The sequence below is a fragment of the Dermacentor andersoni genome, chromosome 1 (genome assembly GCF_023375885.2).
Source record: "Dermacentor andersoni chromosome 1, qqDerAnde1_hic_scaffold, whole genome shotgun sequence".
Classification (NCBI taxonomy): Eukaryota; Metazoa; Arthropoda; class Arachnida; order Ixodida; family Ixodidae; genus Dermacentor; species Dermacentor andersoni.
Window position 1 is genome coordinate 135,986,033 of NC_092814.1, and position 26,171 is coordinate 136,012,203.

Consider the following 26,171-nt stretch of genomic DNA (forward strand, 5'->3'; position numbering starts at 1 on the left):
AGTGACTCAAGAAGTTAATGAGCACAAGAACGGGCTGCACTTTGAAGTGATGATCAAGGCGCGGGAAGATACGATAGGCGGGCCTGATGTGGCATGCGCTGAAAGACGACCTGTAGTGGTAAATCTTGTGAAAATGGGTAAGATGTCCTACCAGTCTTCGATTTTCTATCGAGGGGAGATTCAGAGATATTTTAATGTTATATATGCTAGACGTCCGTGAGTAATTTTTTGTAATGAAGCGGGCTGCTTTGTTCTGGACTGACTCGAGCTTTTTTATGGGGTACGACTGATGCGGGTTCCCAATAAACGACGCGTACTCCATTTTGGAACGAACCAGTGTCGTATAGGGTAATAATTTAGTGTACTTGCTTGCAGAGTAAAGATTACGCATAATGTAGCGAAGAGTTTCACACACACTGCTAGTAATCGCTTCGATGTGATGATTCAATGAAGCGTTTGAAGATAAATGAATTCCCAAGTATTTTTGTGCAATACTAATGCCGTTCATCGAGTAATGGGTAAACGACAGGCTACTAGATCTAGCGAAAGCTATAGCCTTAGCTTTTGAAACATATATTCCCATTTGCCACTGTTTACATCAGTCGGTAATTTTCGCGAGGTCAGAGTGCAAAGTGTCAGTGTCGGAAGAGTTTAATTATTCGTGTGCAAAGTACGGATTCACCTACAAATAGTTTTAGTGTAGATTTATTATTATTGCTGATGTCGCTGTCGTATAGCAGGAGTAAAACTGGTCCCAATACAGGGCCCTACACCACCCGGATTTTACTAGTGATCGCGGATAAGGAAAATTCATTAGTAGTTAGAAATTGGTACCGGTTAAGAAATTTGCTAATCCTATTCGTAGTCCTACTATTTATATTAAAATAGCGAAGTTTCAATAATAAATGGTTATGAGCTACCTTATCAAAAGCCTTCGCAAAATGAATTAATATGACGTCTATTCGTGATGAGTCGTTAATAGCTTGGTGCAGGTCAGAGACTAGCTCGAATAACTGCGTCTCACATGAGCGACCCTGTTGGAACCCGTGTTGGTAAATTAAGAGATGATTGTGCTCGGTTAGGTATTTCATAATTGCTGATGATATAATGTGTTCTAATAGTTTACATGGAATACTAGTCAGTGAAATAGGTCTGTAGTTAGAGACAGATGACGGGTCACCGGACTTAAAGATTGGAATTATTTTAGCTATTTTCCATTCGTCAGGAACGCATCCTGAATCAATAGATTATTGAAAAAAAAAAGCGGCAAAAATGTGAGATGTCACTGGCTTAGTTATTTTTAGCAGTTTTGGATAGATTCCGTCGGGACCGGGAGCCGAACTGTTAGAAAGACGATCAATAGCAGCTTCAATGCCCTTTTGAGTGAAAATGATGTCATTCGTGATGGAGGTACCGAATTCAGTGTTAGCGGGAACGGGAAGTTCACTTGTAAAAACAGAACAAAAGAAAGAATTTAATGCAGCAGCGACCTTCGATGATGGAAGGAACTCGTTGTGTTTCATCATGGAAATGAAGCTTGATGATGACGGTTTGCGGTGTATTACTTTCCAGATTTTTTTTTTGTGCTGTTTTCTAACATGTTGAAAATATCATGGTTGAAAAATTTATCTTTAGCTCCTTCAATTTAGGTTTTGCATAACTTGGATTGTTCCCGATAGCACTTGCAGGCACCGTCAGATATCGAAAGTTTAGCTTTTGAATAAGAGCGCTTTCTTTTATTAATGCAGTGCCTTACGTGAGAGGTGAACAAGCACTCCCAGTAGACCAAGGTATTTGTATTTTTGGTATGTGCTTTTGTTTAAGTTCAGTCAGCTTGTTACAAACAATCATTCACTTATCATTGCTATCATGATCATGCATGCCGCTGAAGAATTCTACACAAAAAGCCGAGAGCTCGCTGGCGATCATTTCAACATTTGTTCGCGCATAGTCATAAATTGTTTTCTTTTCTAGTACACTTTTTTGGCGCTTTAGATTGTATTCACAATGAACGACGTTGTGGTCACTAATGCAACCTAACACATGAGGAGACACGTTGACAGGTTCAGTGGTCAGCACAAGATCCAAGATAGCATCCCCCCGTGTTGGTAAGTAAACTATTTGGCTCAATCGGTAAGAAGAAATGGCGTGAAGGAAATCCTTACATTAAGCTTTCCTAGGACTGCCTTCAGCTGTAACCGTCCGCCAGTTAATTTCAGGGTAATAAAAGTCACCCGCAAGAATAATAGGTAAGCCGGGAAATTTGTTACGTACAAAGGTTAGCGATTTGTTTAGGCATTTATTGAATGTGTCTTGTGAGTCTGGAGGACGGTAACAAAGCTCAACAGCATAAGTTACACGTGAAAGCTGAAGCATGACCCATAAAATTTCAATACAGGAACCCCTGTCAAGTAGGCGTGCTTAGAAATTTTTTTTCTCTACTGCAATTATAACACCACCGCCTCGTGTTTCCACCCTGTCTTTTCGAAACAAAATGAAGTTTTTAGAAAAAGATAATTCATTGTAGGACACATCGCACGACAGCCATGTCCCTGTTCCCAGTATGATATCAACTGAGCAGGACTCGACAAACGCACAAAGGTGATCCTGTTTTCTGAAAAGACTTCTGAAATTTGCCGCAATAATAGACCGTTTTTTGTCTTCTGCATTGAGACGTCAATTGCCATTCGTGGCAGCCTCGTGTCTAGGGATGGCCACCACTCCATTGCTTGAAGGGTCGACTGTGAAAGTTCCGTTGCCCATTATAAGCTTATGAAACTGCAATTTACATTTCTCGTTCTGCTGGCACTTCACGTGCTCGAAATCACGGAGCATTTTTCTGATTAGTTGCATTCACGGTGAAAAATCTTCCTCGATCCATATGTAAGTTCTCCATATGTAAGACGAAGGTTTTCGTGCATTCAAAAACTCGCAGAATGACATCCATCGTTGCGATGCATTTTTGTCCATGCGACGCTGAATTTTTTTTTTTTTTGAGTTCTTCTGGCCCACCTTAAGTAATGTACAGACTTTGTATGCCTGATCTTCGCTCTGCACGACGACGAACTGCACGAAGCTTCTCCAGCTCAATGTCGTATTCAGATCATGCACATGAACATACTCAATCCCGTTAGAGGCTAACACATGTGGGCATTGAAGTTGCAGCAACACAAAATTGCTGGTACATCTCCAACAGAGAGACTCAGGAGGAGTAAAGGGCACGAAAAAGCAGAACCCCTTTATGGACACCATTGCCACTGCTTTCCCATGCCCACTGAAAAGGGACTTGAGCACGCCTGCTGCTTATTAGTGTCCAAGTAGTGGTGCTAATTTCGCTGAGAATGGCAAGTATAAGTAAAGGCTCATCGTTGCCCATTGAAAGGGACTTGAGCACGCCTGATGCTTATTATTGTCCAAGTAGTGCTAATTTCGCTGAGAATGGCAAGTATAAGTAGAGGCTCATCGTTACAGCGTTAATTACAGGGTCTTCCGTGAGGCTATCACAGTCAATGACAGCACACGAGCCCATTAGCAAGTCAATATCATTGGCTGAGTGCTGCGCGGTTGATGCCTCGTTACCAGTAACCACTGGTGAACTACGATGGACGCCAGATGATGATATATGGATGATGCCGTTGGAGAAGTAGTTTGACGTAGTAGTTCTGCGGGAACCCGCAAGGTGGAGAGAATTAATTAATAAAGGGAAAATCAGACATCCACCCGTTCGTGGCAATTGCTACAAAGGAAACCCATACGGGTTCCTCGAAAGAAAAGCCTCAGAGTTGAAGAAAAATTCGTCCTGGTCCGGGACCAATTGATTTGTAGCAATTGCTACGAACGGGTGAATGTCTGATTCTCCCTCTATTAATTGGAGAAGTAGTGCTCAGAAGCCATGCCTACTAATATCTATATACAGGATCCCTTTCGAGAGGCGAACTCCAACAAGCAGCCGAGCATCAGGCCGGGGACAAAAAGGACATAGCCCGCCAATGCAGTCCTCCCCCCCCCCCCCCCATGCTAGGTGGGATCGGGTACCCTTCCCAGGTGTGCTTTGCACACACTAGCCGCAGCACTAAATGCCGGCCTACAGAGCCACAACCAGTGGCCGGGTCTCTAGCCTGAGCTGCACAGCCTGGGGCCATTTATGTTGGATCAGACTGAAGTCCTCCCAGCGAGCGTGACGGCCCACCCTACTACTGTCACCTCGTTGGTCATTTTTGCGAGGCGTGCGAATACTATATTTTGAGACCGAATTGAATAGCGCCAGAAGCGAATCGAATTTCGCATACTTTTTGGATAGTTTTAGAATTTAGAACTGGTGTTCTAGCCATCTTATAGAAGAACATTCTCAATCCAGTAATAATAAGGTTGGCAAGTTTTTTGTCATTGCGTTTATGAACCTTTCCTTAATAAAAGCACAAAAGAGAGAGAGAAAGGCAAATGAAACACATGGAGGTTAGCCAGATGATATGTGCGGTTGGCTACTCTGTAGTCTGGAAGATGGAAAGGATGCGATAGATGCGGCAAAAAGAAAAACACACACACACATATAATACAGAACTGTTTCGGTGGGCGCTGTCACAGAGTCCGCGAAGTAGTTATATCGTTTTAAACTGTGCCAACGACACACTGATACATTCTGTGAAAAGACGGGGAATGCGGGAGATGGAAATTCAAGACGATGAGCAAAACGTGAATTCACCTTGTTCCTGCATTCACCTTGTCCCTGCATTCACCTTATTCACGTTTTGGCTCCTGCATTCACCTTGTTCACGTTTTGGCTCCTGCATTCACCTTGTTCACGTTTTGGCTCCTGCATTCACCTTGTTCACGTTTTGGCTCCTGCATTCACCTTGTTCACGTTTTGCTCATAATACATTCTGTGCCACACAGAGCACAATCACATCTCGTCACACAGTCCGGTGTCTTTTAAATAATGCAGCAGTGCCTTCATAGAGGCTCACGTTGATGATCGTGAGGTGAGTTTCCAAAACATAATTTACGTGAGTAGGCATGTGTCCTGTTGGCTTAGCGTGGCTGAGAGGGGTGCGTTTCGCGGGTTGAAGGGAGGGCACCGGCAAAGAAGACGCGCGATCGTTTCGCTGCACCCGCAGAAGTCACAAATTGGTACGCATTTCAAAATGCTACTCCAAGCGACAGACGGACTAGAAGGGTGGTGTCATGTCGTGGAAGGTCTGACAGAATACGCAGCTGTAAATTAGGGTCCAGGGTATGAAGGCGTGCACTTGTGAAGTCGGATGAATTCCGTTGATTTAATGTTAGGCTAGGCGCAAGCATGGAAAGTTTCTTTCGCTGCGTCGGTTCTTGAAAGAGGAATAACGACGCAGTTGACGCCGTCATGGGCAAATCCCGCAGCTGCGTCCGCTTGATCATTGTCATGTATGCCACAGCGATTAGGCAAGCATTCGTCGGCAATCTCAATTTCCCGTCGACGTTGGTGCAGAGTCAGATATTTGAAAGGAGAATGCTGTTGCCTTGATACCCGAAGTACACGCACAGTTCTCCATATCTGAGATAAGCGCTGGCGTCGATACGACTCACAGAATCGTCCCCATCTTTTAGACAGGTGCATCAGCGCGGTGTTCGATCTTCGTTTGCATCCACCTTGCCTCTGTGAGATCGTGGATGGATTTAGTTTACCTGTACCTTCTTTCAGCTCATCGGCGAATCGCGCGTAGTCGCTGCAGTTCAGCTTCAAATTCTTCATATTACGGGATAGACTGAAAATGCGCATAGCCTGTTGTTGCATGGATTTTTTTAAACTTTGTTTTCCTGACTTGAATGGTTCCCTTCCTGACATACTTCCTCAATGTGCGAACGACCAGACAATTCGTTCGAGAGCCGTAGATTAGTATTCACATAGTGCCTTTATCTTCAGATATGTGGGAATATGGTCACTTCCATGTGATTCGATGTGTGGGAACCATTGAACCTTTCCTTCTAGATGCCGAGAGGCCAGGGTAAAATATAGGCAACTTGTGCATGTAAGCACTCGTCAATATGTCAGACTAGCATCTTTGAGGTAATAGAGATCGTGCTGAGTGGCAGACGATCCTATAATCTCTTTCATCTGGAGTCCATCTTTAAACTCCCCCAAAGTGGATGATGAGCATTAAAATCTCCAGTGAGAATCGTAGGGCCGGGTGTCGCTGATAACGCGGCATGTAGTCGCTCGAAGTCGAAGCGACTTGAAGGAGCAATGTAGACAGCGACAAGAGTGAACGTGAGCTCCTTCGTTTTTAAGATTACGGAAGTGTACTGGTTGTGGTCGTGAGACCGAACTGGGTGCAATACGTACGTCAGTTTACATCTAATATATGCAGTGATCTTGCTCGTATGAGCAAAGGTATAGGACACGAATGCCTCATAGCTAGAAATGAGGATGGCATTCTGGATGGTCGATTCACAAATTACGAGGATGGGAAAAGGGTTTCCAGGACAAAGGTTTTAAAATCTCAAATTCTGGATTTGAGACCCCGGGCATTCCACTGGAATAGAGAAGCTTTCTTGACTTCATGTGGAAGGACAGCGAGGAGTGGGTCATAATGCTATGCGAAGCTTTCAAGCACTGGAGTCAACATGTCCAGTACTTGCAGTGCGCTACGAGCAGCCGGAGTGTCCCACTTTGTCAGTACGGTATATATAATATACTTATGACATTTGTAATAGACTTCAGCATAGCAATTACTTGCGAATTCTTGTCCCGAATGTGGTCAACTGCAGCAACATTCGACTATATTTCGTGGTTCATGTGCTATGGCCCAACTGTTTGGCATGCCTTCTGCAGCGCTGGCCATGCCTTACTTCATGAAGCAGCAATAGTATGGCTGCTTTTTTCGCTGACATTCGTGGTCTTATTGGAGACAGATGGTGATGGGGACGCCGTTGCAGGACGGGAAATCTCCGTTGAACTGGAAGAGGATTTCGTAGACTTTCGTTTGCGGAACCGATGTCGCCTTCTTGAAGCAAAATCATCTCTGTGCGATGATCCGTCTCTGGCCATCTTCCTTAGCATTTTCTGATATTTCTATAGGTGTGGACAGTCTTTTGAGCATACAGCGTGCGAGCCTTGACAATTTTAGTACTTGAGCTCCTTTGCAAGGCAAATGTCAGCGCCGTGTTGTTCGGAGCATTGTTGGCACACCGTTGAATTTCGGCAGACAGCTCTCACGTATCCAGTCCTTTGACATCTTCTGCACTGAGGTGGTCTGGGTACGAAAGGCCGTACCACATGCCGAAAGTAGCCGACCTTTACCTGTGATGGTAGGCACTCACTTTTGAAGACGAGCCTTACACAGCTCGAGTTGCCAAGGCGCCGAACTTGCTTAAGTAAGGAAACGCCATCTGTCACAGGTTCCATTAAAATGGGCATGTCGCTGTCGCTAATCGATGTTTCAGTATCATAAACAGCAGCGATGGTTTCATTTTCCTTTGGAACGAGGTAGGGGAAAGTAACGTTGCCCAGGAGCTTTATTGCCATCAAAGCATACATTGCGCTTCAGATGTGGACATCAATAGCTCGGGCGTTTTTTCGTTAATTAATTCTCATATCCTGAATTTCTCCTGGGACAAGAGCCTCTGGAGATGCAGAAATGGCGTGTCGATTAACACGGTTGAGGCTCTGCGCAGGTGTGCCAGGTACAGAGAATTTTGTGCGCCTATGGCCTTTGCTGTGGCATAACATTTGACTTACTTGACGAAGACCGTCCGCTAATATTTGTTTATTGGCCTTCCGGTGTACCACTCTCTCGAAGCCTTCTTAATATAAGGCGTCATCGCTTGAGCAGGAGCACGACACAGTGTCCTCGCTGTCAGCGTGACTTGGAGTGCAGTTTCTCTTCCTCGGGCCGGTTCCTGCGTCGACGTCATGTCGTGTCGGCTTTCTGTCGACTCCACTTTCATTGCCGCAATAATGAGAGCGGTGTCTGCCAGTAAAACGCGAAAAAAAAAGAAGACGAAAAAACTACAGCGGGAAATAACAGTGGTCTGTAGAAGAACAGCGCCGTCGACGTTCCAATATAGCGCATTAGAACAGGTATCGAGTTTGATCTACTCACGGCTTTCCGGGGTGTACGAATGATCGTGTTTTCGCGTGTAAAGCTTGGTTCCCTGAACGATTTAGCCTGCTCCACTACGTAATTTCTCATGTTTTATGTGTACTATGTCGGCTGGGATAAAATTTAATTTCCTTTTGCTCCAATTTTATATTTGATTGAGCCCAGTGGACGATGTTGAAATTTCCTGAAACTCTTTGCAAACATTCGTATTTACGAATAGTGACTACTCGATTCGAAGATTGATTCGAATACGAGAATATTGGATTTGTTATTCGATAGTTTAGAATATCAGCACATCCCTATTATGTTATGAGCCAACCCCACGTATTTCGAGCAGCCGGGGGCTCTGCCACCGCTGTCGGGCTCCATAGACTCCTCAAGCTTGGTCCACCTTTGTATGCCAGGCATCAGGCTGAGGAGCCTTTTGTCCTGACTTTTTCAAAGCAGCTAGGTCGCCCGTCGGCCCGGTCACAAGAGGGTCTACCGCATCTGTGACAGGATGTTTAAATGCTCTATCATCAGGAGTTCTGGAATATCATTTTATGTTACCATACCCAAATTCTAAAGCTTGGTTACGCTCCCTCGCCCTCTTATCCACTACGACCAGTGTTGCCCATGGCGCCTACGTGGAGGGGGCTGAGGTTAGACACAGCTAACGCTTCCTTGATCGTTGATCACCGGCTTAGATTACACGAGAGTGCCACCTCTCGCAGCGAATTGCCGTGTGGCCTGTATGAATCAACCACAGCACAGCAGTGTTAGCATTCCCACTTACATGCAACCAGTGTAAACTTTGCTAGCGCAGCCTCCATTTAGATAGATTACAGGGGCTAGCAATTTCCCCCAGCTGTTGATGTCGGGCTAGGCTGTCAACAGTCTCCAGACGTCCGTCGCTTCTCTGCCTACGCATGTCGCCTGTCAATGCCAGTGTTCTTTGAAGAAGCCAATAAAACGCTCTGGTCGTTTATAGGAGGTGACTATTTGTTTGATTTCAAAGCGAATAGCATTGCCTCACTTGATAGGTTTTTCATATCTAATTGGCCGAGAAGAGACGAGTAGCACGCAGGAATGGAGAGGGTTTTGGAGGGGCCGTGCTTGCGCAGCGAAAGTAGATAACCTGATGAGGAGGGTGGTGCTAGCGTCTGCGATTGGCCCATTTCTTCTTGCCTAGCTTTCGGGGTCTGGTAGAACATCATGGTGGCGTGCAACGGAAGGGTAAGAATGCAACTAAAACGTGTCCTCAGCTAAGAAACGTTGGCAGCACGTTGTCGTGTACGTGCTGAAATGGCTCGACAACCTTGTACTGGCACGCAAAAATGTTTATTATACGCCAATAAATCCATTTTCCCCGGCAGCTCCGAGTAGCAAATCCACACCGATCAGTGGGCAACCATCTTTTACTCATTTCGGAACGGTGCAGCCTGCGGCTGTTCTGAAAAAGAAAAGTCAGTTTTGTTCAACATTTTCATGCATCTTTAAGGCGTACATGTCACGTGGACGCAGTGAGTTTTAACGGTTTTGTGATGTACGTGACAAACAGGCGAAGTGTGCGCAGCCCTAAAGCTTTTGGCGAATTGCCGATTGCTGGTGGTGAAAAAGGCTTAGAATAGTAAACAGTTATTATTTTTGTTTGGTATAATTAAGCACAATCAGTGCGTACACGTCATATCAGGTGAGGAGCTTTCGGTGTTTTCCTGACGTCGCGTGTCATACAAGCGAAGTGGGGGTGGCCGGAAAAAAGTTTGACCAATAGTGGAGGGCTGACTGCGGGAATGGAATAGAAATGTTTGGAATAGCTTTACTTTATAGCGCCCCAGAATTCATCGTTCTCAGCGAAGCCTCGTTGTATTAGAGATTCTCCTATGGCTCAGCTACAAAAGAACGTACTAACTTCCTGCATTGACATATTCCAGAGTAAATTTACTGTGGTGAGTATGTATGTTGATAATTATGCTGTATGATTAACCTCCTGTTACGCCGCGTCCTCATTTTCTGTTACCCTATTTATTTCTGTATCTCACATCCTTTTGTCTATCACATTTGTCTTATCTGTACATTTTGTCCTGTGTATTACTTTCTAAATGCACTAGTACGAAGGCTCCGTAGCTGTTATTTGGCAATATAATGAGCATTTCTTCTTCTTGTTCTTCTTCTTCTTCTTCTTCTTCTTCTTATTATTATTATTATTGTTATTATTATTATTATTATTATTATTATTATTATTATTATATTAGCGGGGTTTGCGCTCTCTTTGTTCTGCTTGCAGACTATCCAGGGAACTCAGATCTCCTACACCGTTTCGCAAGTTATGCACAACAGTATGTGTTCATGAATTCGAATACGCGTCGGTGCTCTGGAATGGCATTTCTGGATCCAACAGTGACATTATCGGGCCCAGAAAATGTTTCTACGCACGAGTCGTCCCACAGGCCTGCGCAAGGAGTCGTCGACCGCGTAGCTATCGGGTGGCGCGGTGCTGAGGTTCCGGACAATAGAGATCCCCCTGTCTTGTACAACGAACTGACAAATTACTTTTATCTGGGGAGGCGGAAGTATCCGCCGCCGCACAGTAAATTGAACACGCCTCAGGCATTGACACTGAGACTCTTGCAAGTCGGGGCATACCCTAGCCCCGTCCTCCCGAAATTCAAACGTCAAACACTTGCACGCTTTGCTCAGACTTTGTCCACTTACATCACCTGCTCTGCCGGTGCCCCGCGTTACGGGGCGACGAACATCTTACGTTGTCCAAGTGGGAGGCTGCCCTACGTACTCCCGATTTTGAATCCCAACTATGGGCAGTCCAACGGGCCTGCGACGTCGTGGAGAGGGTAGGTCTTTCTGTCCCGACGTGGGAGCAGCCCGCTACGTGCTAGTGCACGTCCCGACGGACCTTATTAAAGTTTTGCTAACACGGACACTGGACCTTGTTCTAGCACTGTTGGATTATTGACACTGCCCTTACTTCGCTGCCGGCGTAATCACGCTGACCTTCTGTTTCTTTTCGAACTACTTCATGGTATCCTCATCTGCCCCGGACTCCTCACTTGGATCACGTTCCGTATTTCGCGCGAGATCACCACGGAACATAGATTTTTACATGTTTTCTCCTGTCATCACCAACACTCAACCATCCACAAAACAAAGAGTCTTTATAAGGCTTAGTTTCATGATGTGAATATTTTTTTGTAGTTCGTTATCATTGTACCTTTTCGAGCTTTGCGTTGTTGTGTCACAGTTTCACATACTGTTCAACTGCCCTTCTCCTTTTTCTTTTATATTCACCTTGCGTTTTGTTGTATGTACAGTCTTGTGCCTCATAATCAGAAAGTGGTTTTGGCACGTTAAACGCCATAATTTAATTTTTTTTAAATGTACAGTCTTCTTTTCAAATTTGTTCTTCTTATTCATTGAATATTTTTTCATTGATATTCCCCTGCAGTTTCTTTTTGTAATGTATGTGTGCACCAGTACTCAATTACTAGGGTTATTCCTGGGCACCGTAAAGGATTGATTGATTATTATTATTATTATTAATTATTTTTGTAGTTTAACACTGCACGCAGGTAATTAAGAGGCCGTCAAGCTTCGATTGCGACAGCACGCATTTCATTGCGCCATGGAAGAGAACCACAAATATAATCGGCCTTCCATCTATGCGACGGGATCGAAGAACGCCAGCGGCAGGAAACATACAAAAAAATCCGAAGATATCTAGGCAAAGCATTTTTTATGAGTCGTGAATGCGAAAGCATGAATGTACAACTGAACGCCGCTAAGCGGTCCTTCGGGTTACGAACTCCTCGTGGGCAAGCGAGAGCATTGAGACACTTGGCCAGCACCTCCTAGATAGCACAAGGCCGGCGCACTTCGATTCGTGACGTCAGGCTACCTAGCCCGACTGCCATAGAATCTGATGCGGATGGTCCCGAGTTAGCTGCGATGATTTTGACGTCACCGCTTTCGTCATGCCGCGCTTTGCAATGCAAATGTAAGTCCAAAAGCCCTTCTGCACTTCGTGAAGGACACTGGATTGCATGAAAGCTTGTGACAGTGGAAATTCATCTGCGACTGACTGTGAATGACTGACTATTATTTTTCTTTTCTCTCTTTGTCACTTCTTCCCCTTTCCTCTCCCCAAGTGGGGGCACGTCCTTGGTTAACCTCCCTACATTTCCCTCTTGGTTTCTCTGTCTCGCTTGGTTGTAGCATAGTCTCATAATGCAGGATGCACAGGCTTGCTATCTAGGAGGCGCTGGTTTAGCACAGTGGGTAAGACACTCGGCTTCTGAGCGTGCGGTCGTAGCTTCGAAACTCACTACCGCCAAGGTTCTTCCTTTCGAATTTGTTCTGTTTTTCATTTTTCCCTGTTTCCGTGTTGGTCTAGACCTTGTTTGACCCTTTCCTCTCTCGTGCTCCGGAAATAAATGGGTCACCGTCACTACTGATTATACTACGCGGTACGCAATGACCACAGCCCTCCCGACAAGTTGTGCTACTGACGTTGCTGACTTTCTTCTATATGACATCATTTTAGTGCACGGTGCTCCGCGCCAATTACTCACTGACCGTGGCCGCAGCTTTCTCTCGGCAGTCGTCGAGGACATCCTCCACTCCTGCTCGACAAAGCACAAGTTCAGCACGTCCTACCACCCACAGACCAACGGCCTCACGGAGCGCCTCAACCGGACCATCACCGACATGCTTTCGAAGTACGTTGCGACAGACCACCACGACTGGGGTCTTCACTTACCATATGTGACGTTCGTGTATAATTCATCGCGTCGGGACACCGCCGGCTATTCACCATTCTATTTTCTATATTGCCGAGAATCCGCGTTGCCCTTGGACACTTTGCTGCCCTCGGCCACACGTTCAGCCACTGAATACGCCCGCGACGCGATCGCACACACCGACCACGCACGCCAGCTCGCCCGCACCCGTCTCGAGGCCTCACAGGAGCATCAGAGACGCCGCTATGATTGCCACCATTGCGACGTGCACTTTTCTCCGGGTTCTCTGGTGCTTCCTTGGTCACCCATTCGACGTGTGGGCCTTTCCGGAAAGCTGCTGTAGCGCTACACTGGCCCATACCGTGTGGTGCGACAAGTGACCGATGTCATGTATTAAATCATCCCCGCCGACCTCTCAGTGTCATCGTCAGCTGCAAGTGACATCGTTCACGTGGCGAGACTAAAACCATACAACACACCTTTCGCCACAGATGCGTAGATTACGCACCGGGACGGTGCTTCTACTGCCGGGGGTGATGATATGGAACAGCCGCCACAGTGTGGCTGCACTGAGCAGGAAGAAGACTACGTGTGCCCGCTTGATATAGCGTCGCGATTTTGGCCTCCGTTAGCTCCCCTGTAGATAAATTGTAAATAGCATTGGCCGTCAGCTACACGTCACAATATTAATTTATTATTTATAGCGCCGGCGAGGGGTTGCGCGGATAACAAAGGCTTTGGAGAGCGAGGGTGACATCGCGTCGCGGCGATGCCATCTCCACTCACGCAACACTTATCGCGCCAGCGTGGCAGGAGGTGTCCCCTTTCTAGCTACGTCTGCTCTCTCAAGGGGCGCACGTGACGGAGCAGCACAGCCAATGGGAATTTAGGTGCGGTTTCGTTGATACAAACACGGGCTTTTCGTTCGATTTTGAAAATTGGATGCTTCTCAGCCTAGGATAATTCTCAGCCTAGTGCGTATACCTCGTCCAATTTCGACACCGTTACATTTGCCACGTGTCCACCTTTATACCATTGGGCGAGCGTACAATGGCGAGAGGGGAGGGAACACTTCGGAGACACAAAATCTGCCCGTTCAACCATAAAATTTTTAGGACCCTTCAAAATCGGCTCTAGCAAGATTTGGCAAGTGGCTTATACATGCGGCAAAGCGCCACGCCGAAAGGAATCCTGTTACCACGACTGCTACCACTGCACTTTCGTGAATACTTTATGATCACACAGCAAAAAACGTGCAAACTGTGGGAGCTTCGCCAAAAAAGAAAAAAAAAGCTAATGCCAAGATGCATCGAGGTTTTGGGGCGGACGAGCTTCCCTTGACACGAGTTCTGAAGCGCTTATGTACTTCGCAATAGACGAAATGTGCATGTCCATTCGAACGCATCATTTTCCGGTTTTGTTTCTGGTCGCCGCTCAACCACCTACAAAGTATGCGCTCGTTGGAGCGTGATGGCCCGAGTGGGTTGCATACGCACCTTGCTGCTCTGACTTTTCCGAGAAGTCTCAGATTTGGACAATTTGTTGAGGCTTTTCGTTATTCGCGAGCCACGTTGTGCTTTTTTTATCAGACACGCGTTATCGGCTCTTTCTAATGCACGTTGACTGGCCCGTTAGAATAACAGGCTCGTAGCCGTCTCGAGTGCACGCTCCCTTGACCGAGATGGACTCCTGGCCTTTCGCAAAAGGTTAAAGGAGACTACGTTGGAAAAAACTGGCCACAGCCGTTTTTATGTATAGCCACCGCGCAGAACGACTAGGTTAGTTGAGTGTTTCGAAAGAAAGCGGAACCAGTGGGTTTAATAGAAAAATAGTTATCCTGTAACAGCTCTCTCTCTCTCAGCTGCGTACCATAGACACAATTTGCATTCATCTAAAAAATTTCAGAAATTCATCTTTACGTAAAGAGGCTGCTGAATCTCTTCGCCAAAGTGACCACCGCTCGCGAAAGAAGCATCACAAATCCATTTGAGAACTATATAGCGGGGCACACGCGCCACGACCACCTCTGCCTGTGCGTGCTCCGTGCTCCACCGGCTGATACAGACACGGAATGGCCTCTGCAGCCCTCTAGACCCACGACCATGCCAGCGGGCCCTGTAATCATCTGCGCCATGAAGCCAAGAATGATAGGGCCCAATGAAACCGGTGACGCAACGGCAAGCAAGGAGATGGACACAATGAGAAAGAAAGCGTTCAGAAAATGCTGAAGCACCCGGTAGAGCCAATGCGCGTGATTCTCGGTGATCTCCAGAATCCTGCCGCTAAAAGTGCCGTGCAGGTGCTCGCCGTGCTGGAGCCGCTTATCGCAGCTCTTCACATGCTGTAAAGCTCTTGCTGTAAACGCTTGTGCTGCTCACGCAGGGGAAGCCCACACACCAGCTTCGTCTTAGCGCCTTTATCCTTAGGTTCAATTGAAATAGTGACCACAGTCTAGGTACGGAACCCGATAGTGGCTTCATGGATGATACTTCTGAATATTTATCATAGGAATATCGAACTTGCTTTCACCGTTGCGCAACCCTCTTTCTATGTCATCATCATCCCTCATAACACATTTATATCTGTTTTTCCCGTCCCCCTGTGCAGAATATAACAGGCCAGAGCGCGTTAGCTCAGGCTGACCTCTCTGCCTTCTTTCAAATATATATATATATGTATATATATATATATATATAGATATATATATATATATATATATATATATATATATATATATAATCATCTAAAAAAAAGGGGGGTGGGGCTTTCACGCACTCTGTAATACTTTACCATTAGATGATTGCGACCAGCTTTGATCGTGTGTCTCTGCTCTCTGCCTCTATTTTCTCCGTATCCTTCTACCTTCCCCTACGCCCCTCTGTAAGGATAGCAAACCCGATTTTGTTCTCTCGTTAATTGTCCTACCTTTCTGCATTTCATCTTTTTGTCGCTCTACTATTGGGTGCAACGGTGGAAACAAGCTTCCTTTTTTTTTCGAGTAATGCAAGCGATATTTTTTTCCAGGCCATTTATAGTCGGTCATCAGGATATGTACGGGATGTTCAGGGGCAAGAAATTGATGTAAAGGTATCCGTGCATCTTCCTGACCTGTAACATCAGGACATACACGATGTCAAGTTTTTCACCACACCAAACACACCACCATCAGGTGTAATGGTGATCAGGCGTAATTGTCATCAGGCGTAATGGTTCATGGGTTGAAAAATTGACCGTCCAGCGTTATGGCACCAAAATTCAAGCGCATGCGTCAGTATTTCTGCATCCATAAAAAAAGAGCTCGATTATCTTTGTGCGCGTTGAATGGGACGCCCTTCTAAATAATTAGTTTGGCTACAAAAGTGTCTGCCTGTAGTTTTCCCGGTTTTGTTTTTTGCCGCGGGAACGAATCTCGATGGCATTTTGGCATTTCCATGGGTGCAAAATGCCAAAGCACCCGTGCACTTAGATTTAGGGGCACGTTAAAGAACCCACGTGGTCCAAATTTCTCTAGTCCCCCACACCGGCGTGCCTCATAATCAGATCGTGGTTTTGACATGTAAAAACCCATAGTTTAATCATTTTCTTTGCCGAAAAATGTACACGTGTCTTATGACATTTCAGGGTTTAAGTACGCCTGCGAGAACTGGAAATAAATCTCTTGTTGAAAGTTAGCGCCGTTTATTTGCATAATTTGCCTTTCCTTGTCCGTCTCATTCTACGCATGCTACAAGAAAATAGAAGGTTCTATATATACGAGCCAATGTAGCTACCCTCGTCGATTAAAGCGATAAAATAAAAGAAAATTCATTCAGTGAACCTGCTTGTGTGTCTTAATGGTTTTCAGACTTGCCACAACCGTTTAATGTGTCATTAACCATGCAGAACCGGGGGCGATGTCTAGGCGACCGAAAAAGAACAACGAATGAGAAAAACAAGTGAAGTGAAAACAAGTAACAGGAAGTAACAACACATTCGAATGAGAATGTCAAAGTAATTTAGTGAATGTCTCGTGAGCGCGCAGGCTTTCGCCGTCATCCTCTTTAGCAGATGCTAAAGTGGCTGTAAACTTTTTTGTTTTACCATGCACTCTAAAAAGAGTTGCACCATTTGGGGTGTATATTTGCCAGACAACAATAATCGTCATCCGTCTTGCCCGAGTTTCCTTTCTCTAACGCTGCGAGCTCGGTACTTCCAAGTCACGAACGGCTTGCGCGTTATTAGCATGACAGAGCATTCTAGAAAGAAAATAACGAGCGCAGCGTTTCCAAGAAAGGAAACGCAAGCAAGATAGATGACGATTATTGTTTTGTGGCAAATATACACCCCAAAGGGCGCAACTGTTTTTAGAGTGTACTTGCACCGCAGTATGCCTGGCAGGACACAAGTAAATAATAAAAAAAAGAATGGCGCTACAACGTAACGAAGATAGCATAGCACACAATTTCCGAGGGTTTGATAGTGCGAACATTCATTCACGAATCTTTTTCGTCCCCAAGACTCGTCTGCATGAGGCATCAAAATTTCTTAATTTACTTCAAGGTGATATTCGCAGCTTTCCTTCCTGTTGTTCTTGCGATAACAATTCTGTAGACACTCCAGGCGAATTTCCGCCGTCGTGTCGACGGCGTTGGCGTCGCCATGAGGTTCCGTGTAAGATCAAAGTGCGATAACATCGCGGCTGCGCGCTGTATGCTGTAAGTGTGAGGGGAAGCTTGCGAGGTTGAGCCGCGAAGGATGGCGGCTTGATGCGGCCGTGTCTTCTCGCCCGCGCAAGAAAGGAAAGTGGGGAGGGTCAACACCACCTAGACTAACCAGGACTTAGTGCTCGGCCACTGACATCACGTAGCTGGGGCCAGTGGGGGCTCAGTAGTAGGGGTTAAATGAGGTGATCGCGAATTTACTAGCATGCCTAGAACTGAAGCGCGTCTTTATTGCGATAGCAACTGTATGCGCCCTCAAGGCGCATTTCTGCCGTCGCCGTTGTCGCCATGCTCAGTATAATGTCCAAGGGCGATAAGCTCGTCGCCGCGCGCCGTATGCTGTATGCGCGAGTGAACGCGTGCGAGATGAGCCGATGTTGGCGGCTGAATCTCGCGCGCTAAGGGAAGGAAGCGGGCAGGAAGCACGCCTCTCCCCGTCGCGCGCAAGGCACCGGGGCGAGAGGATGGAGGAGAGGAGGGGCGCTATACTCCGGCAGCTGCTGCGTGTGGTGTGGCCGCGCGGAAGGCGAGATGCGGTGAGGACAGGCTCTATAGGGGCGACGAGGGGCGGTAGCTTCATGTGTGCTGTTCTCGCCGTTTAGTCACGTTGAAGCATGGCGCAGCATGCAGGTTAATTCGCTCGCTGCTGGTGTCGCGCTTTCTCACTCCAGTGTTTTGACAACGAGTATGCGCGGTCATCGAGTGAGATCTGCTCATGTTTGCTTGTGCGTGCGTGACGTTATGCTTGTTAATTAAGTAAGCGAATCCTCCCAAAGTTATACGGCCGATACAACTGTTGTCCCTACTTCGTATGGCTGTCTAATAATTTGCTATCGTGATCGCTGCTTCACCTCTCGGGCGAAACTATGACTTTTCCGTTGTTACTGGACATATAACTGAAATTATTGCACGCAGAGGACATTTAGGACATATTTCTTTTGGCAGTATTTATTTACGCATCACTTATTTACATGCCGCTTTACTGAATAGCAAGAAAACAAAAGAAACGAAGGTAATTGAGAACGTCGAATTCAACAAAGAATTATCTTCAGAAATGCATGCCCACAGGGCACATCGCATACTTATGAATCACGGAGCTGCCTTGTTCTAGAGAGTTTCCTTTTTTTTTTCTTTACTTTGGTTTGTTGTCGGCGTCAAAGACTGTCATTCGTGCTACAAGAAAACTTATTCAACAAAATGTTCGCGCTGCACCATATTACATGCGTTATCACAGTTTTGCTTGTGTGCCCGCATTCACATGCGTCGAAATGACAAAACTCTTCGGCCGCAAGCAGTTCTCTACTTAGGTCCGTCACAAGTTGGCGCGGATTTCCAATCTTAAGAATAATTGGCGGTTTCGCCTGAAAGGCGCACCATCGGTTGCGATAGCAAATTAATGGACAGCTATACGAAGTAAGGATAATAGTTTTACGGGTATAAACCTATATACACACGCATACGAATTAAATTAACAAGCGTGATGTCAAGCGCGCGCAAGGAAACATGAACACATCTCACTCGATAACCGCGAAAACTCGCTGAAAGAACGCCGGAGTGAGCAAGCATGCACGGCAGCAGCAGGGAGATAATTGGCCTTCGTGTTGCGTCTCGCATCAACGCGAACTAAGGCGCGAAAACACAGCGCGCGACCGGACTCTGTCTCCGTTGCAGATGGCTTTCAAGATACAGCGGATGCGCGCCGCCGCCCGGGCCAACGTTACTAGACTAGCTAGTAACGTTGGGCCGGGTCACCCGGAGTAGAGCGCGCGCCCCCTCCCTCCCATTACCCCGGAGCCTTGCGTGCGATGGAAGACGGCGCGCTTCGTCCCGGCTTTCCTCTATTTGCGTGCGCAAAAATCGAGCTGCGATCGCCTGCTCATCCTCGCACACTTTCAATCGCACATACAGCATACGGCCTGTGGTGACGATTCTTTCGCCCTTGGCCTTTCTACGCAACCTCACGACGACGACGCCAGCAGAAATGGCAGACGGCAGAAAACTCGCACATACAGCATGAGGTGCGCGGTGACCATGTTATCGCCCTTGGACTTTATACGGAACATGACGGTGACGGCAGAAGTGCGCCTTGAGTGCCCATATAAATGCTATAGACATACAATTCCAATTTACTACGTTACAAAAAACTGCAAACAGGATAGGAAAATGTGTTGCCTTGTTTTGCTGATTAGGGGAAAGCCTTATAAGTGCATGGCCTTAATTGTAATGACACATGGCACATGCCTGTTTTCTTGATCATAACACATGACATGCTCCTGATGCTGAGCAGTGATTTTACAGACAGGAATGAATTTCTGATCTGTTACATTGAGAAAGGTTGGTCCACCAGCCTAAGTGCCCGTAAAATATATTTCCAAAAGCTCACTGTCCTTGTCTGTATTTTTGAGGCAAATGCCTTATATGTCTCATCATTCTGTCGGCTCTTAAAGTCCTTCAGTCAAAACGCGATGACGACTAGAAAGGTACAAAAAGGCTACGAACCCTCGACGTTTGGTGGGAGTCGAACCTACAACCTTTGGTGTTAATGTAGGCGAAATTAATTCAGGCACAGCTAATTAAGACCGAGTTTAGTCACTCGAACCCTCGACCTTTCGTGGGAGTCGAACCTACGATCATCGGTGAGAGTCAAACCAAACATATTTGGTCGGAGTCGAACCCTGGACTCTCTGTGGGAGTCCAACCCACCTCCGTTGGGGGTAAGGAAGGTGAAGTTAAGGGACAGGTGAATAAGATAGAGTTTATTAAACCACTCGAAGCCACGACCTTTCGTGGGAGTGGAACCCATGACCATAGGTGGTAGTCCAACCCGCGGCCTTTGGTGTCGTGAATTCGAAGCTAATTTAGGCACAATTAATTAAGATAGAGTTATTAAGGCACTGAGACCCACGACTTTGCGTGGGAGTAGAACCATCGACCTTTGCAATTAAGAGGGAGGACTAAGAAAATTAAGATCGATGACTAAACGAAGTAGACTAAGCGAATTAAGTGGGATCTGTTCGTCTTTAATGCTTCGACGCCAGCGTCACGGCTTTCAAATGCATGATATATATATATATATATATATATATATATATATATATATATATATATATATATGTATATTCACGTTTTAGTAGGGGCCGTGAAACCCGGTGTCCAGTACGAACAATAGCCCACCATATGAGCACTCAACCCGACGTCGTTGTCGTCTGTTTTCTACCGCTCGCCACTTCAGCGTCGTTTTCATGGCGTGGCACATACCCCCGGCGACGATATAGGAGGTGGCATTTGCGCCAGGGTCCGAAGGCAGTGATAGATGGTGCAAAGTTGATGCCTGTAGGAAAAGTACGGCTTCATACGAAGCACGCGCACAACCTCGGGCATATGCCACCAGTGTCTGGAGCAGGAACCACTGTCGGGAACAACTTCCCAATTCACATCACTGATGCGGCGCAGAACAGTGGACGTTCCGAAGTATCTCTGCAGGAACTTCGGAGATAGTCCCCGCCGACGAATAGGGGTCCAGACCCACACCTGTTCGCCGACGTTGTACATCACGGGTCTGTGCCGAAGATTTCAGTGTCTAGCATCGTAGTACTGTTGTTCTTGAATTCGCAAACGCGCAAGCAGCCTGGCTTCCTCTGCGCGTTGCGCAAACTCCTTGGTTCCAGTGTCACCATCACCGCACTGGTGTGGCAATGTCATGTCCTACATTATTGCAACTTCGCGGTAAATGAGGTTGAAACAAGGTCACGCGTGTTGTCTCTTGGGGAGCCGTGTTGTACGCAAATGTAACGTAAGGTAACATCGCATTCCAGTTCTTATGGTCGATGTCGATGTACACACTCATCATGTCTGCCAGGGTCTTATGCAAACGTTCTGTCAGCCCATTGGTTTGAGGGTGATAAACTGTTGCCGTTCGGTGAGTGGTACCAGTCAGTCGCAAAACGGTATCCAGAAGCACGGCCGTAGACGCAGTGCATCTGTCTGTTGTGACCGCTGTGGGAGTACTGTGCCTTAGGACAACGGCCTCGGTGAAAAATCGTGCTGCTTCTGCTGTTGTTCCCTGTTGGAGAGCACCTGTTTCGGCGTATCGAGTGAGATAATCAGTGACGACAATTGTCCATCTATTGCTGGCAGTACACATTCGAAATGAACCTCGAAGGCCCATGCCCATTTGTGTGAAGGGCATTTACACTATTTGAACAGGATGCAGCAGTCTAGCTGACTAGACGGGTGGAGGTTTGCGGTGCTGACAATCCAGGCGTGTGTGGAAATAACGTTTCACGACCGGTGCAAGTACCGACCAGTAGTATTTCAGCCTAATTCTTGCCAATGAGCGGATGTAGTCCAGGTGATCAGCCGTCGGCTCATTGTGACAGGCATGTAGAACTTCGTCCCCACGAGATGCGGGAAGCACGAGTAGGTAGCAGCTGCCACTAGGTGAAAAGCTCTTTTTTATAGAAAACGTGGTGGCGCACGCAAAACGAAGGCAGCCCTCTGGTGAATAACCTCGACACGCGGCTTGTTCTTCCATCTAAGCAATCATAAAAAGGAACTAGCTCTGCGTCCTCACGTTGCTGGTGTGCAACGGCGACAGTATCTACCATGCTTAGAAACACCGTGTCGTCATCGTCGTGCACTGCAGTCTGAACAGGAGACCCAGAAAGGCAGTCGGCGTCGGCGTGCCGCTTCAGCAATTTGAATACAACGGTGCAGTAGAACTCATGGAGCCGAAGCTTCCAGCGCGGAAGCCAACCAGCTGGAGTCAGCCAGCAAAAGTGCACGGTGATCACTGAAAGCGATGAAACAGCGATCATACAAATATGCTTCAAAAGGGCATAGGTTTGGGCATGTTGGTTATTCAGCGTAATGTAAGTAACATAACGCCGTAAGTACGAGGGACAAGTCGAGATAGGACAAGCGCTAGCCCAATGCTTACTACAGTGCTTCCTCTAAGTAAACAGACAGGTCAGCGTGGAAGGTCGGTATCTCACCACTCTAGCGAGTTCTTTGACCTACAGCCTCCCGAGTTTTACTGATGTAGAACTGACAAACTGCTTTCGCAACGGCAAGCAGTTGTGAGCTACGACAGTGGCCACGTAATTGATTACGAAGCAAGTTATGAAGTAAAAAAAAAGTACTTTGCCTTACTCAAGAAAAGGAAATTACTTCTGCACCACCTTCTTTCATCTATTTGGTGAGAAGAATTTCTCAGCGACAACAGCAAATTTATGGTTCCATGTTTCTGATTGTGGACTTTGGTCGGAAGAAAATGTGTTGCATACTGCGCGGATTTACAGGGGTTCCATTTTAGTGCTATCAGCAGCGCCGCCAGTCGCGCTGTGTTGAAGGAGGGGACTAACAAAAAATGCCGAGCTATACATCGCAACACCACTAATGTTGTGGCCTAAGGCAAGTCAGACGCTGGGGCTATTCACCACCATGCTTATCTATGAGTAAACATTACTGTGAAATCCCTCTCTCTCTCTCTCTCTCTCTCTCTCTCTCTCGCTTTATCCCCATAGCCCCTTCCCCCAGTGCATGGTAGCGAACCGGACGTGCATCTGGTTAACATTATTGCCTTTCCTTTCTATTTCTCTCTCTCTCTCTCTCTACTGTGAAATGGTTGAAGAAAACTCATCTAGTTGGGGATGAGCATGGTAAGGAAAAGCGGACACGAGCATGGAATAAAAGCTTTAAAAGAAAACAAACGATTCATTTCGGCAATCACAAAGGCGTCTAGCAGTCTATGAATTCCCCGTGAATATGTCGTGTGCTTTTCGGTGTAGCGGCGGAGCAGCGGCTTTATTCGATTGCATTTCTGCCGTAAGTCCTTTCCCCTTGTAATATTTTTGCCTTTTATTTAAAATGCGCTAATGGCGCTTTACACCATATCTGAAAAACGTTGCTCCATGTGCTGGCCAGGCATTCTTCAAACTCGTGGGTTGTTAGATGTGGTAGCAAAAAGAGAAATAAAACATACTTCAGAAATAAACCGCACCCCAGTTCTCGACTCGAGCTGATGCGCTTCTCATTTCCACCTGAGTGGTTCTTCAATTTTTGGAATGATATAGTTTAGGTGCGGCCACCTTTTATATGGTTATCGGATTTACGAGCGTGTACACCATTAGGTTTCAAAATGAGCCTCAATTTCTGCTGGAAACGCCATAGCCCTGGTGGCCATGCTTTCTGTTATTACATACTTTAAAGAGAGTGATCACCGCGTTCCCAAATCTTTCAAGTAGATCTCTGCTTCTCATGGATCACGCAGAGGAGCCACCCATTTGCTTTGTGTGTGTTTGGAGTGTTCCATAAGACGTTGTATGCGTCGTTTTTTTAGGGGGCTTAAGCTGCATTCCTTTTCCGCTTGATTAAATGACCGCCTCGTGAAGGTTTACTGTTCTAAGCGTCTAGTGCACTTACGCAATGACCTTGCCTCTCGTAGTTGCTTCGTTCACCCGTCACTGAGGGCAGTCCAAAATCGATGACGTAGGCCGTCTAATGAGCCGCGGCTGAGTGCGGCCTTAAAGAAGGCACCGTGTTCTTTTGTTGGCTCACTGGCAGCTTCATCAATTATGGTGGCTCTAGATTCACCGTGAGCTTAATGCAATCACTCGAAAGGATTCACATCAACCTTTATTCTGCCGCACCTCGCGTGCTTCCTGCCCTCCATTAGCGTTTATTCGACGAGCTCGTTCGGATCTAGTCGGATGGATGGATGCAGAGGAAGTATCGGGGCAAGAGGTGGCATGTCGAGAACGCCACCCGGAGGCTCTAATTCCTTTCTTTGGGTGCTTTATTCATTCGGGGAAGAAAGTTTTAGTACATGCCTATAATGTCGCCTTCTTTATGCTATTCACTTTCTTCGCACTCATAACAACAATGTGCTTTGTTCAGAAGAGATGCCGCCATTATAGTCATTGCTGTTGCAAAATGTGTCTTTGCGAATGCTGATAATACAAGCACGCACATGGCATTAGTAGAAATTAAGGGTTTGTCTTGAGCCTATTCATGCAGGCTGGCTTGTATGAGAGAAATGGTGCCCTATAAGTTTCTAGTGAGACCTACCACATAGGCGGGAGGGAGGAGGGCGCAATGGCTGTATGCTTACATAGTGATTGTAGGGTTTTCTGCTCCAAGCGATACACTGTGGTTTCAGTTTCTTGCAAGTAAATTGGAACTTAAGGAAGTTACACTGGACATGATCAATATGTTCAACCGTTAAAACACTTAGCCGAAGAAATCGAGCTCATTTTGCTCTTGCGTTGTACGAATCAAAGGAGCGATGTACTGTAGCGGTTCATTTACTTTCGTATTTTTTCCGTCCCTCGTCATTTGCTTGAACGTTGGCATGCGACCGTTATTGCCGCCATCGGCTGCTCGGCGTAGCAGAGGAATGAAGAATGAAACAGATCATTAAAAATTACCAATCCAGGGCAATTATGGTAAAATTATTTTCATTTTACATTCTGATTTTCGTTCGTCATTCGTTCACACGTAGCCGCAACCCCATTATCACCGAGACCGGCGACTCAGTGAGACGGCTAAATTTAATAGAATCGGACGAAAAGAATCCTGGCATAAAATTTCCCCAGGTTTCAACACGGCAAATAGCGGTCATTTGCTTAGATTTAAAAAAAAAGGTTCACTTATGGGGCTTTACGTGCCAAAACGACTTTCTGATTATGAGGCACGCCGTAGTGGGGGACTCCGGAAATTTAGACCACCTGGGCTTCTTTAACGTGCACCTAAATCTAAGTACACGGGTGTTTTCGCATTTCGCCCCCATCGAAATGCGGCCGCCATGGCCGGGATTCGATCCCGTCACCTCGTGCTCAGCAGCCCAACACCATAGCCACTGAGCAACCACGGCGGGTATTTGCTTAGATTGTGCCAAAACATTAAGCATATGTAAACATGTCATTTGTTTTTGCGTTGTATTTTCTGAGCTCCATGAAAATTGCACTGGTATTAAAGACCGAGATGTTTTATCTCTAAATATTTATCTGTGAGATGAGGTTGAAGACAGGGAAAGCCATGGAACTTGGAAAGTTATTTTTATACAGTCACCGTGAGGAACATCGCAGGCACATCTTGAATTTGAAGTGATGGCAGCAAAAAGGGAGTGTGTTCAACTTCAATGTTCTTCGCATGCAGTGGCGTAGCTAGGTCGTCTAGCACCCGTGGCCCATAGGTATTCTGTCACCGCCCTCCCCCCCCCCCCCCCCCGGATGTAGTCGAGGAAGGCGAGGATATAGACAATTTCCGGGTGTCTTCAGACGTATATGACACCCCCCCCCCCCACCCACTGGCCCCTTGCACCCGGGCCCCCCCCCCCCCCATTGCTACGCCACTGTTCGCATGTCAACTCGTTTCGTGAAACACAGCAATACCGAACTCGAACTACTCTTCGGATTTCGGTATGTGCAGTCTTTGTAGTCCGCTTTTCGTTTGGGTACGAAAGCGCACAATTTGGGGTGCTAAGCCCTTGGCTTATCAGCTGGCTCGCTGTGCTTGTCAAGACTCTACCTCGCATATTGAGTTCGGCGCTCAATATGCGAGGAAAGACTCGCCCTCCCCCTCCCCCTCCCCCCCGAAAAACAACAACAACAGGACAGGACTACCCTGTCTACCTTAGTGCCTACACATGTATATCAGGC

General features: G+C 46.6%; 1 protein-coding gene across 1 annotated transcript in view; it reads left to right on the plus strand.

Moving 5' to 3' along the window:
• LOC126543350 (synaptogenesis protein syg-2-like) overlaps positions 1 to 26,171 on the plus strand; it is a 961,852-nt gene that overhangs the window by 666,098 nt on the left and 269,583 nt on the right. The gene's annotated exons all lie outside the window — the stretch shown is intronic.